The 15,625-nt window shown below is 36.0% G+C and overlaps 1 protein-coding gene and 1 long non-coding RNA gene across 5 annotated transcripts in view; one reads left to right on the top strand and one right to left on the bottom strand.

Moving 5' to 3' along the window:
* AKAP6 (A-kinase anchoring protein 6) overlaps window positions 1–15,625 on the top strand; it is a 269,501-nt gene that overhangs the window by 196,592 nt on the left and 57,284 nt on the right. The window lies entirely within an intron of this gene.
* Window positions 13,173–15,625, bottom strand: part of LOC125327475 — a 111,524-nt gene continuing 109,071 nt past the window's right edge. Inside the window, exon 9 of the long non-coding RNA XR_007204285.1 lies at window positions 13,173–13,630. This is a non-coding gene — a long non-coding RNA (uncharacterized LOC125327475). The remainder of the gene's footprint in view (window positions 13,631–15,625) is intronic.

Here is a 15,625-nt window from a genome sequence, read left to right as displayed (position 1 = left end):
ACTATTAATAACAACCTTCCGGAACAACTTGGAACAATTTGACTACTTGGCAATAAAATGCCAAGTGTTCTGCAAATTAATCTAACACATAACAGTTATATGTTTCTCTTGCCCATAATTCTCCTGAACTGGGGGCCTGAGTTCTCTGCTATTAGAGGATACAAATGTGCAAAGTGGTTCCAAATGCTGCACAGAGAGACGGCTCAAATAGCAGCAGCCTATAAGGATCAATTAATGTTCTTCGTATCATTTTAACTTGTAAACCAGATTAGTTTAATTGGATTACTTTGTTCCATTTAAAGCAAGTTCTGTGTACCTACTGAAGCTGCATTGTAGCTCAGTCTTTATTTCAAGCAGATTTTCCATATAAAGAAAACTTATTGAAAGATTAACAGCCTGCAAAGTGATATGTTTGGACAATATGCTTAGGGGATTGGTTATAAACTAAAAAATTTGAAGATTTTTGCTCCTCAGCTGCATATTCTGCACAGTCCAGGATGCTTTCTATCTGTCTGATAATCCATCAGTGCCTGCATGGAGTTGTTAAAACAGTTTTAGTCAGAAGAAAATGATGATTGTCAGTTTAGAGGAAGCGCACAGCACACTTCAGGATTGAGCCCCTTGTAGGGAGTAACTACAAATCTGCTATGCATGCAGTATTTTTAGGCATGTCATCATTTCTGCATGAGCCAAAAGAATAAACTAATTTCAGTTTTGCCTTGCCAATAGGAATCATTAGAATTCCACTAAAGGCCATAAGTTTACTAAACAGGAAAGGTAGGCTGTGCTAGTACCTCGACTTTTCCTGAATTCTGAAATCTAAAGGTTAAAAGTAATCAATATTTCATTGTGCAGCCTGATAATAAGTAATAACCATGGTGTTAAAATCTAAATGACTGCAGATAGCACTTAGGTGTGTTGACCCATTTGGAAGGGCTTTTTAATTGCAATCAGAATAGTCATTATAGTTTGCTAATCAACTTTTAGGCTACCTTGCAAAAATCACCACCTTTATGAAATATTACTTTAATCCTATTAGCAAATTATGTGCCAAAGTGAACACTCTTATTTTATCTGACAAAGTGTGTGTAAAAATAAAAAGAGAGAAAGATTATTCTGCTAAATAATGTCCATAAAGATACTCATTAACAATAGCATGTCTATTACTTATATAATAGTATGCCTGTACTTATGTCTGCATATATGGATTGATACATGCTTCAGTGGAAGTTAATCTTTGCTTTTCACACTGTAGTATGTTTTTAACTGTCATGTACTGCAAAATGACTTTACACAAAACTGGCTTCAGTTACTGTTCTTCACGAAGTTTAGTAATTTTCGTGTGCTAGGCTGGATATTTTTTTCCCCAACAGATTAAGAACATCTATGACTTTCTCCACTAGGAAGGAAAACCAACTGTTTTGTATGAGAGGTGTCAAAAATGCTTGATATACCAAATAGCAGTGAAAGTCTAACCGCTATTACAACGTGAACTAAATGAGTTCAGGACCTGATGCAGCAAAGTTTCCCACTCTCTTATTACAAGGGGTGATGAAATTGGTTACATTTTTCTGCACAAGTATTTTCACTTTAGTTGCACTGGAGAACAGAGTAAAAATGCCTTTGTGACCCATCCTATAACAACTAGCTCGTTCTTCAGCAGTTCATATGTTTAACTATGTAATAGGATTAAATTCCTTGCTAATTCTGACAAATTTTATATTTTGAAAAGCTGAAAATAAAATTATTGTTGGAAAAATTCTTGCTTAAAGCAGAGGAATGTTAAGTTTTAATGTCTTATATAATTACAACAGGAAAACACTGATTGCCATATCTACAGAATTAAAACATCTAGAAATTGAATACAGAAAGAACGTGAAAAATACGCTTATGTTTTCTTGGTTGCTTCCATAGTATATTTCAAATGTTAACATGCATTTTTAAAGACAGTGTTGTAATTTCTATTCTCTGTATTTCTGCAAGAAGTGGCTTCATGCATTTCCGAAGAGTAAGTGGGTTTTTCCCCACTTCTTCCCAGCACGATGTTGAAGATGAACTTCACATTGTAGCAATGCAGTATTTACTGAGCTTGTAGCAAAAGCCAGCACAGCTTTTTGGAGATTAAAGCAGTGTGTCTAGAATGAAAGAGGCATTCAACTTCAAACAAAAGTAAATGTGTACCACATAGCTGTCATCACCATTCCTTACTACAGCTGCAAAACGTGGACAATTTACAGTCATCGTGTCAAGCATCTTAGTCAACTCCACATGCTCTGTGTTTGTGCCCTTGCTGCTATAAAATAGTAAGATAAGGTCCTAAGCAGTGAGACCTTAAAGCTGCCTTCCACTGGTCTCTCCAGATAATATAGTGAAATAAAATAAAACGAGGAATGTTAATAACACAATGACAATATAATTTTTGAAGCTGTGCGTGAACAAGGTACTGGTTTTTTTTAGCAGCTTGGTGTATCCATCCGATTTAAAGGAATGAAGAAAAAAAATCACAAGCAAAAATTATAGGTGGCAATAGTATTATTACCCTATTCCTCAAGTTAGGTCCCAACTTTTAATGCACTTCCCTATTTTTCCACCTCATAGTCCAGGAGAAAAAATATTTTTTTTTAAACTCAAAGAACTACATGCTTTATCCATGATGTTTTGCTTCATAAATATAATACAGCAACTACTATTTTCTTTGCAAATTACTCCTCATCAGTATACCTCAAAAATAATCAATACTGTAATATTTCTTTCATAAAAATAAACAAAAAACAAAGGACCACAGAAAACCTTTTTGGCAGGTTTTCTATATGAAACCCAAATTCACTAAATCTCTATAAACTTTCAGTGGCAATATATTCAATGAATTTATGTCTAAATGATAAAAAATAAGTTGCAGTGAAGTGTATCTGTTTATAATCTCCTGAATTTTTATTTGTATATGTATTGTATTTTTATTTTTATAAATATATATTATAGACTGTATTTATATATTGAAAATATGTAAAATATCAATATAAATTATTTATGTGTATATATTTGTAACCTTTTTACATACTTAAGGTTGGGTGATATTTTTACTTTGTGTGTATACACTTATAATACACTGTGCTAAAAATAGCTACAGCATTTTGTGTGAACTTCTCCTTCTAACAAGGTAAAATAAGCAATCACTACAATTTAATTAATAGTTTTTGCAGTTGTGGCTGCATAGGGTCCAGTGGGGTCTTAGGGCAGGCTGCAGCCAACTCCTGTGGCCAGTGTGAAATACTTGTGGTTCTTAACTTCTTGAGTGTGCTGTTGCATTGCAGAAAACATGGTTGCTATAGAATCCCAGTGATCATGAAACTGTAAATGTTAAAGTTGGCTCTATGAAGAGGTGCTTTTGGGGGGAAAAAGCAGCAGTACCCTTCACATTGTGTGTTCCAGAATGACAGGTGCTATTACAGTTGTGAAGGACATGTGCCAGCTGTGTCACAAGCTGCAGGGAAGGCTATAGAGAGGTTGTCGTTTCCCCAGTAATACACTGGGACAGGGAGTCATCTGTGAAGGCTGGTTTAAACTACTAAGGGAGCAAAGCCGACCAGCCTCTCTCACGAGGAGATTTCTCTAAGGGGTCCTTCAGAGCTGAAGTTTGTTAAGTACTCTGAAACATTTTCAGGAGAACAAGTTTCTCTCTTACTCCACTGATTGGATAAAGAGGCTATGAAGATCAGACTCACTGAGTTTACCACTCACTGATTCTGATATCACAAAAAATACTCCAGTTTGAAACTCATTTGAGATGCATCCAGATTTTGACAGACATTTCACTGGACTTTGATTATCTCTGCTTTACCCATAGATTTTTCTCAGAAATGGGCTACAATAGATACAGAATTTTTCAGGTGGTAGCTTTCTAAAGATGAACATGTCTTGAGACTTACATGCTTATTTTTTGGTGGCTTTCATCCAGGAGTACTGTGTCTACTATTTAGGTGGAAGAACAATAATTCCTAAGATCTCTTAGCTTGTTATCATGTGTTGAAAAATCGAATAAACACCATCAGAGGTGAGAAGTGGACAGTCATCTGATCCCATTTTGTTGCCTAAAAAAATTCATTGCTATTACTTTGGTTTTTCAGCAAGAGTATATAATTTTTAGCCTCTAGGAAGAATTGGTCAGAGAGATACAAATAATGAAAAGTAAATTAAAAGCTATACAATTTTTTCTTAACCAAAACCAGAAACAAAAAAAGAGGGTATGGTAAGGTGCCAGGAACTAGAGCAACCATATGTAACTGTAGACATGAAACATTTCTTAATTGTATCTCTTTGCCAGGATCACTTGTGAAATACACAGTTCCCATTCAGAGGGAAGACTTTCGGGTAAAACCAATCTAATATATGCCTCCAAACAGTGGGTGAACTATCCGAAGTGCCAGAACAGAAACTGCAGAACACACACATAGATGTAAGTCAAAAGAACCCATGAAGCTGGGCAGATACAGACTGGCTGAAAATGCTGGCATTTCAGTGCAACATATGTAGTGTAACAGGCAACACAAAAAGTAGAAATAAAAATGTTCCTGACAAAAAGAGCCAATGAGACAGATTGAATATCACAGTTACCTTTGAAATTAAAATATAGTATCTGAAATCATCGAGAATTTAAGGTTTTAATGATGAAGTAGATATCCATAATGTGGCTTAAGCAAATATAAAGATTCTCTGTGTTCTAGCAATGCAGAGGGCTGCCAGGCATTCAATTGCTATATTTGCAACTATGCTATTAGATCAATGACTAATTTGATACCAGCTGGATTATGGAGTCAGCTGCAGTGCAACATTGATAAGGAGCAAAATTAGACTGGAAAGATGCAACCAAGCACTGCAGATGTGCAATGAAATCATGATGAAACCAGTGAATAAATGCAGTCAATCAACAAACAACTCCTGAAATAAGAGATGCCATCTCTTAAAGCTTGCTATAGTTGTCTTACAAGAATTCTACTCACCCAAGCTCTGGTTTCAATTGAAAGACAATAATCAAAGCGGTACCTGAAAGAAACAGGAAAGTTACTGTGATTGCTCCCTGGCATTCTAGCTGAATATAACATATGTGAAGAAGATGAGCACTTACATGTAAAATTGAAAATCGCCCAAATCACCCTAGAAAGAAGCTAAAGGGAATTCTGTTAGTCTAGTAAAACTGCTGGAAAATGCAATGTGGCAAAGCAAAGACCATAACCCCACAGAAAGTAATGGATGAAAAATTTACTAGTGGTCAGAAAATCCGGGTGTAAACTGATTCCAAAATCTTTGCACAAAATATCAAAAACCTGGGACATTTTTCAGATTTTTTTCAGGGTAACAGTGCTCACTGTGGTGTCAAAAGCATGTTTTGAAACAGTGATCTGAAAGAACAACAAAGACATTGTTCTGCTGTGTATTTTGTCAGGTATCTGTAGGCTCTTATGCTCACCAGTCTGAGGTTCTAGGGGTATTCCAGTGTAACATGGACCTGACACCCTTCCTGTAGTGAGTAGCTGATGGCAATATAAACATAGGAAACAGAAATGTCAAAGAGGAGGCAATCCATAACCAACCCTTAAATAGAAACCTGGACAGGAATATTAATCTAAATGCAGAAAACATGAAAGAATGTGAGTCATCTGTGGGGGGCATATGTTGATTTTTGAAGGACTTTGCTTCTAGCCATGAGAAACTAGGAGTACCCCAGGAAAACAGGCAGAACAGCTGACAGAAAGAGAGTTCCGTCTTTCACAGAGGCGAACAAATGCTTTTACAAATTTTTTGCACACTTGGCAAAAGCCTATGAATTTCTGCCATGATAAATACAGAGTGACTAGACAAAAAGTTAATCATCAAGAGAAAATAAAAGAGAGGAGGCGGGGAAAGGAGAAGAGGGGCGGGCAAAGCAGCAAGATACCAGTCGTTAAATAGTACAATTATTTGAAGGAACTGGGTGTTAGGAGAAACTCCTGATGATACAGAGCACCTGTAGCTGTTCCTCTATAATTTTTTCTGGCACCATAACAGCAGTGGTGAATGAGTGTAGGGGTAAGTTGGAATGAAAGTAGATTCCTTCCAACAGAGACCCTCAGAGAGCTCTGGTTTCTGAAATCAGTGAAACCAGGAATTTCTGTCTTACCTGGAAGCAACAGTGCAACTTGCTCCCTTCTCACGCACATTGCACTTGTCTTCCAGGAGAAGTAATTCCTCATGAGTTATCTGGTGGGCAATAGCTCACCTTTAATACACCACCAGCTGCCTTCAGCTGCAGGCAGACCCACATCCCACCTGGTTTTTCTTCTCAATTCAAGTGCTGAGTTTATCTCTACAAATCAGTGACCAATATGGAGTCCTCCATAAAATCAGATCAACATTTTTAGCAATTTAGCACAGATGCAAAGAGAGAAGAATATAGCTATTTAAAGAAGCATGTTTTCATTTAGTTCAGTTGTGCATATATATGTATATATATACACACACATCTATATATATATGTATTTTGTCTAACAGCACAAATGCTAAATAAATGAGCTTTGCTATTCCTGGCACATTTAAAAGTTACTCAGAGTATTAAATGTTGAGCAACAAAATGTGAATTTCATGGAAAACATTTCTGTTTGGCTCACATTAATTTAATTTAATTCTTCCTGTTAGAAGCCACATTAAACGAGATGCAGAATATTGCTGTCCAATTGCAGCAAGCAACAGCAAGAATTTCCTGTTTTGGGGCGTATATGTGAGGAGATTTTTGCATCTCTTCTAAAAGCCATGCATCCCACAAGCTATATCGTGACTGAAGAACAGGGTACTCTCTCTCTGTCAACTAACTATTTTCATAGGCAATGCTTTTTACTGCCATGGTAGGAAATCCTGACTTTGGTGCTGAGGTATGCTCTAATGGTAGCTAAAATTTTCAGATTTACCCCTCTATGTTTAAATAGTGAGGAGAAATATTTCCTGTATTTTATCCAAGTGAATTCATGCCAGAAAAGTAATCTTCTACCATTTCCCCCTGTTTCCTTCCCTTCAAGCCAGTCACTAGAAATATATTACTATAATAACTTGCACACCATTCAAAAGCTGTTAGGCTTATGGGTGCCTGTATGTATCATGAACAATTCTCCACTGTCCAAACAGGGAGACCCAGAGTGATGGGAGATCTGATGGTTTAGGCTTTTTGTTTCATTAAATCAACATAGACTCTTTGGATCATACATATGATATTTTTGTGAATTTGATGTAGTGGTCTTGTGAGAAAAGGCTTTTCTATTGATATTTATGGTTTGATAAGGCTAAAAATAGCACAGAACACACAGTCACATGCATTCTGCATTGCACTCTTGTGCTTTCTAAATTCTTCTCTTCAGGAGCATATTGTCCATTTTCCAGGTTCTTCAGAGGCTGCTGCATCTTTGAATTCTCTTTGTAGCTTTTTTTTTTTAGCTTTCTGACTTAATCTGCCATGGCCAGAATTTGCTATCCTAGTCCTGCAGATTTTAACACCAGCAGATTCTGATGGAGTAAATCTCAAAACCATGTTCTGATCTCTAGTTGTTGGGTCACCCAACAGTTGAGGATCTTTCTGAAATTCTGACCTTAGCTCATCTGTTCAGGAATTTCTGCAGCTTGTCCATCCTTATATTTCACATGCCTTCTTTTTGTGAATCTGAATGCACAGTGTGGTCAGTAGCTTGACTGTGTCCTTGCTTTATATGGCTATATTCGGATCCAGATCTGTGGGCACGGTAGTCTTAGTTCCTACATCCTTCTAAGGAGTGATGCCAGCCAACATATTTTTGTTTAGTCTGTGTTCAAGCTTCCCAGGGAAGCTACTGGAAAACAGTCTTGGATTTTCATATCCAGAGTATCTTCCAGTCATTCCTAGGGAGCTGAACGGTATAGTGTGACAGATTGACCTGCTATGGAACCTTACTTTATAAAGTGGTGTGTAAAAACCCAGGAACTTAGCTACTGTGTGTTTTTCACCCAAGAGAACATTCATCAATTGGCATCCTGACTCAAATAGTGACCACTCTTGGAAAACCTAAAATAAGATGAAGAAACACTCACTTTTATATATACTTACATCAGTTCCAATAGTCTTTAGTTGATGTGGTTTATGCACTTCTTTCATGTTTATCTCTTCTTTGTATGATAGTCTAATTATTAGATTAAAATTGATAATTGGCTGATTTGGCCAGCAGGTGGCCTACTACACTGTGTTGTCAGCATGTGCACTCATGTCCTGAGAAAGGTCTGCAATAATGTTTATTCGGATTTCTGATGTACAGTGGTGTTATTCCATGAGAGCAAATGTGGCATTTGTAATCTGAACGTGGTCTTCTTTATTGTACCACCATATTATTCTTTTTTATTGTAAGTGTAAATGTATTCATACTAGTGGGACTTTTTCAAGCCTATGAAATGCTGGAAAATTAAAAACATATATAATGTCCCTAAAGACATTTTTGTACCTTTTTCTTAAGAGCTTAATAGCTTTACCAAAGGACAGTTAACTTCTGCTTCTGCCATTTCTTCCACACTTTATTAAAGAAAAAAAGAATAAAATCAATGCAATGGCAAGTCTTCAAACATCAGTACCGAATGCCAATCACCAATGAGCTGTAAAAATTAACTTTAATAGGGTTAATGTAGTGCTAGTGTAGTAATTTAATGTACAAAAGCTCTATGGCCTGTTCTAAAATATGTATTAATTTCATTTCTTTAGACTTCAGTTCTATAGCTACATATTGTACCTCTAGCAAAATGGCAAACAAAATGGCCTGAAAGAGTTGACTTAGACATAGATTTGAAAAAAGGTAACCTAGTAGTGTTAAGAATGTGGTATGCTTTTTCATTTTTAGAATTGTTACTAATTGTAAAATGATTGCTAAGACAGGAAATACAGCCACTTAAACTAAGAAGTGAGACCACTTTATTTATGTCACTGAGGTGCAGATACCATTGACAAAGGTTCTGTCACCATAAAAATCAGTCACATATTTTGCTGATATTCTCAGTAGAATATAGTCCTTAAAATTTTTGAAAAACATAGACTAGGCAGTGGAATCTTGTTCTTTGTCCATCGTCCTTTTCTCATTTGTTTTCTTACATTTTTCCATCTTTCTTTGGGACTACCAAATTCCCTACACATATTCCCATAACAAACATCTATTAAACAGACAGCAGTTAAAGTTGAAGACATCAACACACATTACTGTAAGCATATATCTTCTTTTAATGGCCACAGATCTTTTCAATTTGTGTTTGAACAGCCAGGCAGCTATCGTGGCATGCATGGTTACCAGAAAAGGCCTTCCACAAAACAGGACCAGAATCTCTTGAGAGAATGCCAGAAGGACAAAAGTTTATATCTGCCCTAGTCTTCACTATAGCTGAAGTACATTCAAAATATCCTAAATTTGCTTCATATTATATTACTTCACTACTGGTTTTGTGTCCTGGCATTTCCTGCTGCTGCAGTCTTTTGAAGCATTTGTTTTCTCTCAGATATATGCATATCTTTTCCCATTTTCAAGACATGTCCTGTTTCATCTTAAGTAGAATTCAGACATTAAAATAGCAATAACTTAGGAGTGTCTATATCCACTGACATGAACTTGTGGTGTTCTTTTTCTGAAATCAATTTCTACAGTTTTGTTGCAATATCTTTACAGAAATAATCTCTTTTTTTTTAATTGCCTTAAGAGAGATTCTATTAATATGCAGGTGTTATGCTGTGTGCTGATTTCAGAGAAGCTCATTACAAAGTGCTAAACACAGAGGGGCAGATTCCCTGGTCTGTCAAGATCACTTCACGTTCAACTTTGCAATTTCCAAAGTGAATCTAGAGCAGTTGATAGTGCACATTAGAAAATACTCACCTTGTGGGTGAAACTCTCATTGATATAATCAACTTGATCTGCTGCTATGTTCTTTTTTCTCCTACTCCCTATCCTCCTTTCCAGCATGAATAGCAGCAGCAAACAATCTTTAAGTGAAGGGGGAGAGTCCAACAAGTAAAAGCCAAAATGGAAGTACAGGCGATGTTGTCCATAAGCACAAATTAAGTCTAAACCCATTGTTTTTCATTTATATCAGGGTCCAGTTATCAAAAATTTGCTTGCTGACAACCCTAGGAAGAACCAAGCACCTTAAAAATCTCCAAAATGTGTGTATTTGAGTTTACTAGCCTCTGCAAAAATAGTTAATCTTCTCTACGTTTTGGTTCTATAAATTGTAATCCCAGAAACATCAAACAGACATAACTCAAGATCAGTGCAAGTCATCTGTTTTCATGTTTGATTCCTGTAGTAACTTCATGCTTTCACAGACATTCAAGCCATTGGCAAAGGTATAAGAAGATAAAACAGCTGGAAGTTAAAAGTAAACATATTCAACCTAAAAATGAGCCATGCATTTCCTAACAGTGAAAGAAGCTAGTTGTTTATCATTTTACCAAGGAATTCCCTGAATTTACCATTATTTGTATCTTTAAGTCAGGGACAGATGCAATAACAAAAGATTTTCTCCAAGCCAGAAATTTGGGAGCTTAATATAGGCAGAGAAGATAAGATTAGGGTGCATTTTATACAAGTGGGGAGGTTAGATTATGAAAATTTCTTGAACTTCAGATCTGTGAATCAACCAGGGTTTTGTCAGAGAATATTTTGGCAGAACGCCATTAGAGATAAGAAGAAGCTTTCAGCTTCCATTGTGCCAGCAAATAGCAGAGTTCACATATAGCAGCACCATAAATCTTTGAGAACAGACACCTGAAGTGAAGGAAATAGAAAGAAACAGAGGGAAGATTTCTTTTGTTTCTGTCTCAATAGTTGTTCAGTCACAAAATGAGTTCACTGTCACTGCATTCTTGTATTTTTTTAAGGGCAACTATTAGTGCTCCTAAATATCTTTGAGAATGTAAGATTTCTTGTGTGTAGAGCTGAGGTATTTTCTGCAGTGACTAAAATGTACCGTAAGTGCTGTAGCTAATTTTTTTTTCAGTCTAATGTGAAACAAAGAGTGTTAAGTAGTTCTGACCTCAGACAACATAGTCTCTTGGACAGAATAGTGAAGTGACTATTGAAAGACTTGTGTTCCCACATCAGAGATCTTCCCTGAGACTGTACATGAAGTCTATCTCTGCCTCAGTTTCTCATTTTAAATTGAAAATGATATTTCTCTACCTCACATGTCCATTACAAGTCTGCAATTCACTGGAGCATAGCAAGCTTGAGCCTGTAAAAGGCTGCATTAGGCACACCCATGCTGGTGGTCATTTGAAAGAGGCAAAGTATCTCTCCTAGGTACAGTTGCTGTTAGGGATAAAGAGAGAATTGCTTTCAGCATGTCCTGAATTGTTTAGTTTCCAACATTTCTACACAGACTTGAAGTTCATAGTCACATTTCATTCCATCACAGTGTAACAGGGGCATATTTCTCTTTCTGATGGTGTATAAGCATACTCCACATGCTCCTTGGAAGGTACAGAGGTCTTAAAGAACAAGCCCAGTGCCACATGCAGGTAGCCAGAAGCAGGATTTTTTTGTCTTTTTCCATTTTCCCATTATATGTGTGATAGTTCCTCTCATATTTATTGCTTCAGTTTTGTCTGTCTTAAATTATTTAAACTATTAAAATATTATTACATTCAGAAATTCAATTTTTATAAATGAACTCAGAGTCTAATTTTCTAAGACTCTGGAGGTTAAAAAAAGATCGTACAATTTATCATGTATATTAGCTTTTAGGAACAATGGCCACTGATATAGCCCTTTACATATTATTCAGCAAATAGTGTTGTTAATGTTCTAGAATTCTAGAATATATCTTGGAAAAAGTTCTTTCACCTTCAAGATTGTCCGGCTCTTGCTGAAGAAACATAGAGTTGTGCTGTTTTGATCACCAGTGAGGAAGATGGAAAGCATCTGTGTTAAATACTCACAGGTCTGTCAGAGTGTCATCAGCTTCAGATATTCTGAAGAAGTCTAGTTCTTAGTTCTTGCTGCTCAGTCATCTTTTTATGCTTAGTTTGTTTCAGGGACTATTGAACTTCCTATTGATAAGGCCAAAAATGATCATTGCTATAGCATTTGCTATCAAAGCTGTTAATAACATAAAAACTGAAATATTTTCTTCTAATTTAAAATAATCCAATGACATTTGGGAGGTGTACAACTTCTTGCCAGCTCTTCTAATTTAAAACATTATCTGTTCGAGGAAAACATATGTTAGAAATTTTTAATTCAGTGATAGGAAAGGCACTAATGAAATATGCATGTATGAATTTTGTATTGCATAAGTTTCCTCTTTCTTGAAATATGATTAAAAGCCAAGCATCTGGATTATGTTTAAAAAGCTTGAATTTCCAGTTTTCACAGAGATTTAGTCTATTTTGACACTGTACACTTAGCCTTAACATTTTCAGCATGCTGTTAACATTACTTGATATTGTAAAAAAAAAGAAAGTTCAGGTTTAAACAAAGTTGGACTTCTATTGCTAAAAATGTTTTCTGAAATAGCTTTTTCTGCAGCATTCACACAGCCATACTTTAGGCTGTGTCAGCAGTTCTATTATATATTTGCTCTTGAGAGCAGTTTGTATTTGATCATAAAAATGACATTAGAAATTGAGAGTATTTTTTCTTTTGTATAAAAGTACTATGTTTTTTCCTAGAGTAATATTAAAAAAGAAATACTGAGTTCTTAACACCTTATAAAATTCTTCTAAAATGAGATTAGTCCACTGTAAATACTGATGATGTTGAGGGGGGGGGGTCAAATTTCTCTTTTTGTTTTAATAATGTTTACTGGAAAAGTGAATTGCTATTATTTGCTGTGTCTCTTGAAAGGTTCAGAGTATGGCTCTCTGCAGATGATCATAAGCAGTTAGCTATAAGACTTACTTTTTAACATGCTTTAGATTTGATACCACTGTAATGATATTGCTGTAACAGGAATTGCACTATGTGCCAGTGTTTTAGATAGTGAAGATATTTTAGCACTCCTTGTGGATCTGCTGCATGTGCCAACTTTGACATAGCACAAGGGACATTATAAGAAAAAGATCAAATAGCACATTTTAAAAACTATAGCTTTCACTTTATTTAATACAGTACAGGATGTACATTTAAAATAAAAACTACATTTTTCATTATAACTGTAAGACAAATTGAGAAATCTGCTGTCAACACCCTTTCCAATCAGCCCCTAGATGGGCTGTCAAGCAGGTGTAAGTTCTGTTGTGTAGGAAAAAGTTCAATTACTTTTAAAATCATGTTGTAACTCGATACTTCAGGTAGTGAGAACCGAGATCCACATGTTCTGAAGTTAGAGTATGAACAAGCTAGATGCAATGTTTTTCTGATCTTGACTTGAGGTTGCTCACCAGCCTGCAAAGACTGTAGGGCTATTGTCGCAGGCCAGGGATGACTTTCTTTTCTCACAGTTGACAAGGTCTAGTTATTTGCATTACTAAAGCCACTGTGCCCTAAGTGGTGGGTGTACTTATCTTTGTGGAATTACATGTTCCTTGGTGGAGACTGTGTTCTGCCTCTGTTGATCCAAGGAGCTTCAATTTCCATTTGTATCTTTTTCCAGTGGGCAACCTCTTCTGCCATGAAAAAGTATAGCAAACAGGTAAGAAGATGAGGATCCAGAGATATTCTACCCCAAACACATCCCAGTAGTGTTGCTAGAAGAACAAATAATTTATGTGTAGATTTTCAGCCAAGCTTCTCTCATGGAAGGCTATTACTGATCACCATTAGCATTCTAGCTGGGTAACAATGGAATAAGGACTTCAGAAGAGCCAGTCTGTGAAAGATAAATGCACAAGAACATCCGTTTCAAAACAGACTGATGCCTGTAAAGCACAACCTGACAATAGTAGGTGCATTTGGAATTAAATCTTTGTGTAGAGGAGTTCCAATTTTATGTTTCATGCATACTGCAACAGCAGGCATAGCTTAGCAGAAGAGAGAATAACAGGTTATAAATGATTTTCTTTGAATATCTTCAAAAAATCTCCATAATCTTACAATGTTGTATTTTATTTTGTAAAAATGTAAATGTAAAAGTGTATCTGTATCAGATTTCAAGAATATCCAGCCAAGTATGGAGCTGCAACTACACCTTTTTGTTTCCAGGCTGAACATTTTCTCCACCTTCAAACACATTTTCTACTCAATAATGGGCTAACTGTAGTAATACAGCAGTATTTTGGAATCTCCCTTACTCTGTGGAGTTTTCTGTCCCTCAAAAAAATATACCTGAGCATTAACCCAGCAGTATTGTATCTACTAATCTCTAAAGAGCACCATTTTTTATTTATTTAGTATCAATTCTCCAGGCAACTACATAAATGTAAACTTAGCTAAATCAATGTCTAATATGTTAAGCATATTAGACATATAAGGCATATAAGTCTATTTGTTGCATCTGTATTTGTCTGTAACAGAAGTCACATCTCTGGTGCAAAGTGTGAAAACAAACACAAAACCAACAGCATTGTTGCAAGCAATGCAAGACCAATGTCAGAAATTCCTTCATAAGTCAGCCAAAGATCCCAGTAAAACACATGGTTTGCAAGATTAATAGGTTGTTAAACATGAAGTGTACCAACTCTGTGGCCTTACCTGAACTGAACTATAACCTGTGCACCATGTTCTAACATCGTCTGCCAGGGTTTACCTTTATTTGTAGATCAGTGGCCATCTCGGGTCTAGTGGGCTCTTATGTACCTGGTACTGGATTCCCCTCGCCATATGAGTTCAAACAACTGTATTTTGGCTATGTGTTCTCAGAATTTAATTATATTTAAAAACTGGTTAATAGTGTAGTAAATAACTGGTATTGCTACAAATTTGCATTCTGAAGGCAGTGGGATTGAATTTCAATGCAAGTTGACATTCAATTACAGTTTCCATATATCTAGTGAATAAGCCAGTTCTTGGCTGCTATATTAAGGTGGATATCTTCCTGCTAAACTGAACACTGTGCAAGACAGGCCAAATGCATAATAAAGCCAAATCAAGGCTTAATATACCCACTCAAATTTTTATTGTTTGTATAAAGTAGTAAGCTTGCAGAACAAACTCAGGGATGTGGTTATAAAAAATTTAAATAATCAATATTTGAACAAAATTCCACTATATTTAGAGTAATGAATCTTTAAAAAAAAAAAAAAATCCCAAAACAACCAAGCCTTTAAAACTTCTTACTGAATTATTGCTATCGGCCAGTAGATCCGTGGGGCTTGTTCGGCTAAAAGCCACAACAGACTTTGTAATGCAATGATGTAATCTTGGCTTTGTGTCATTTATATTCAACCTAAAAAACCAATTTTCCTGAATAGACAGGCTGACAACAATATTGTTCGGTGTTGGTTTTTATTTGGATTGTTTCCAAATGATTCATATGCCTCCACAGCAACACCCCATGCTTGAGTTTTTACTCTGAATTACGAAGTTTCCCCTTTTTCCTCGTGTTTTATTTTGCTTTTAAAGTCCCAGTTATGTTTGTGAAACTAACCAGCTCGGCCACAAAATTAGGATGTATCTTGCAGAGTGCATTCATTTTACTTTTTGCATATTTTTCCCGAGGTCAT

This window comes from Corvus hawaiiensis, chromosome 6, assembly GCF_020740725.1.
Source record: "Corvus hawaiiensis isolate bCorHaw1 chromosome 6, bCorHaw1.pri.cur, whole genome shotgun sequence".
Lineage (NCBI taxonomy): Eukaryota > Metazoa > Chordata > Aves > Passeriformes > Corvidae > Corvus > Corvus hawaiiensis.
This window is presented reverse-complemented; position numbering and strand designations above follow the sequence as displayed.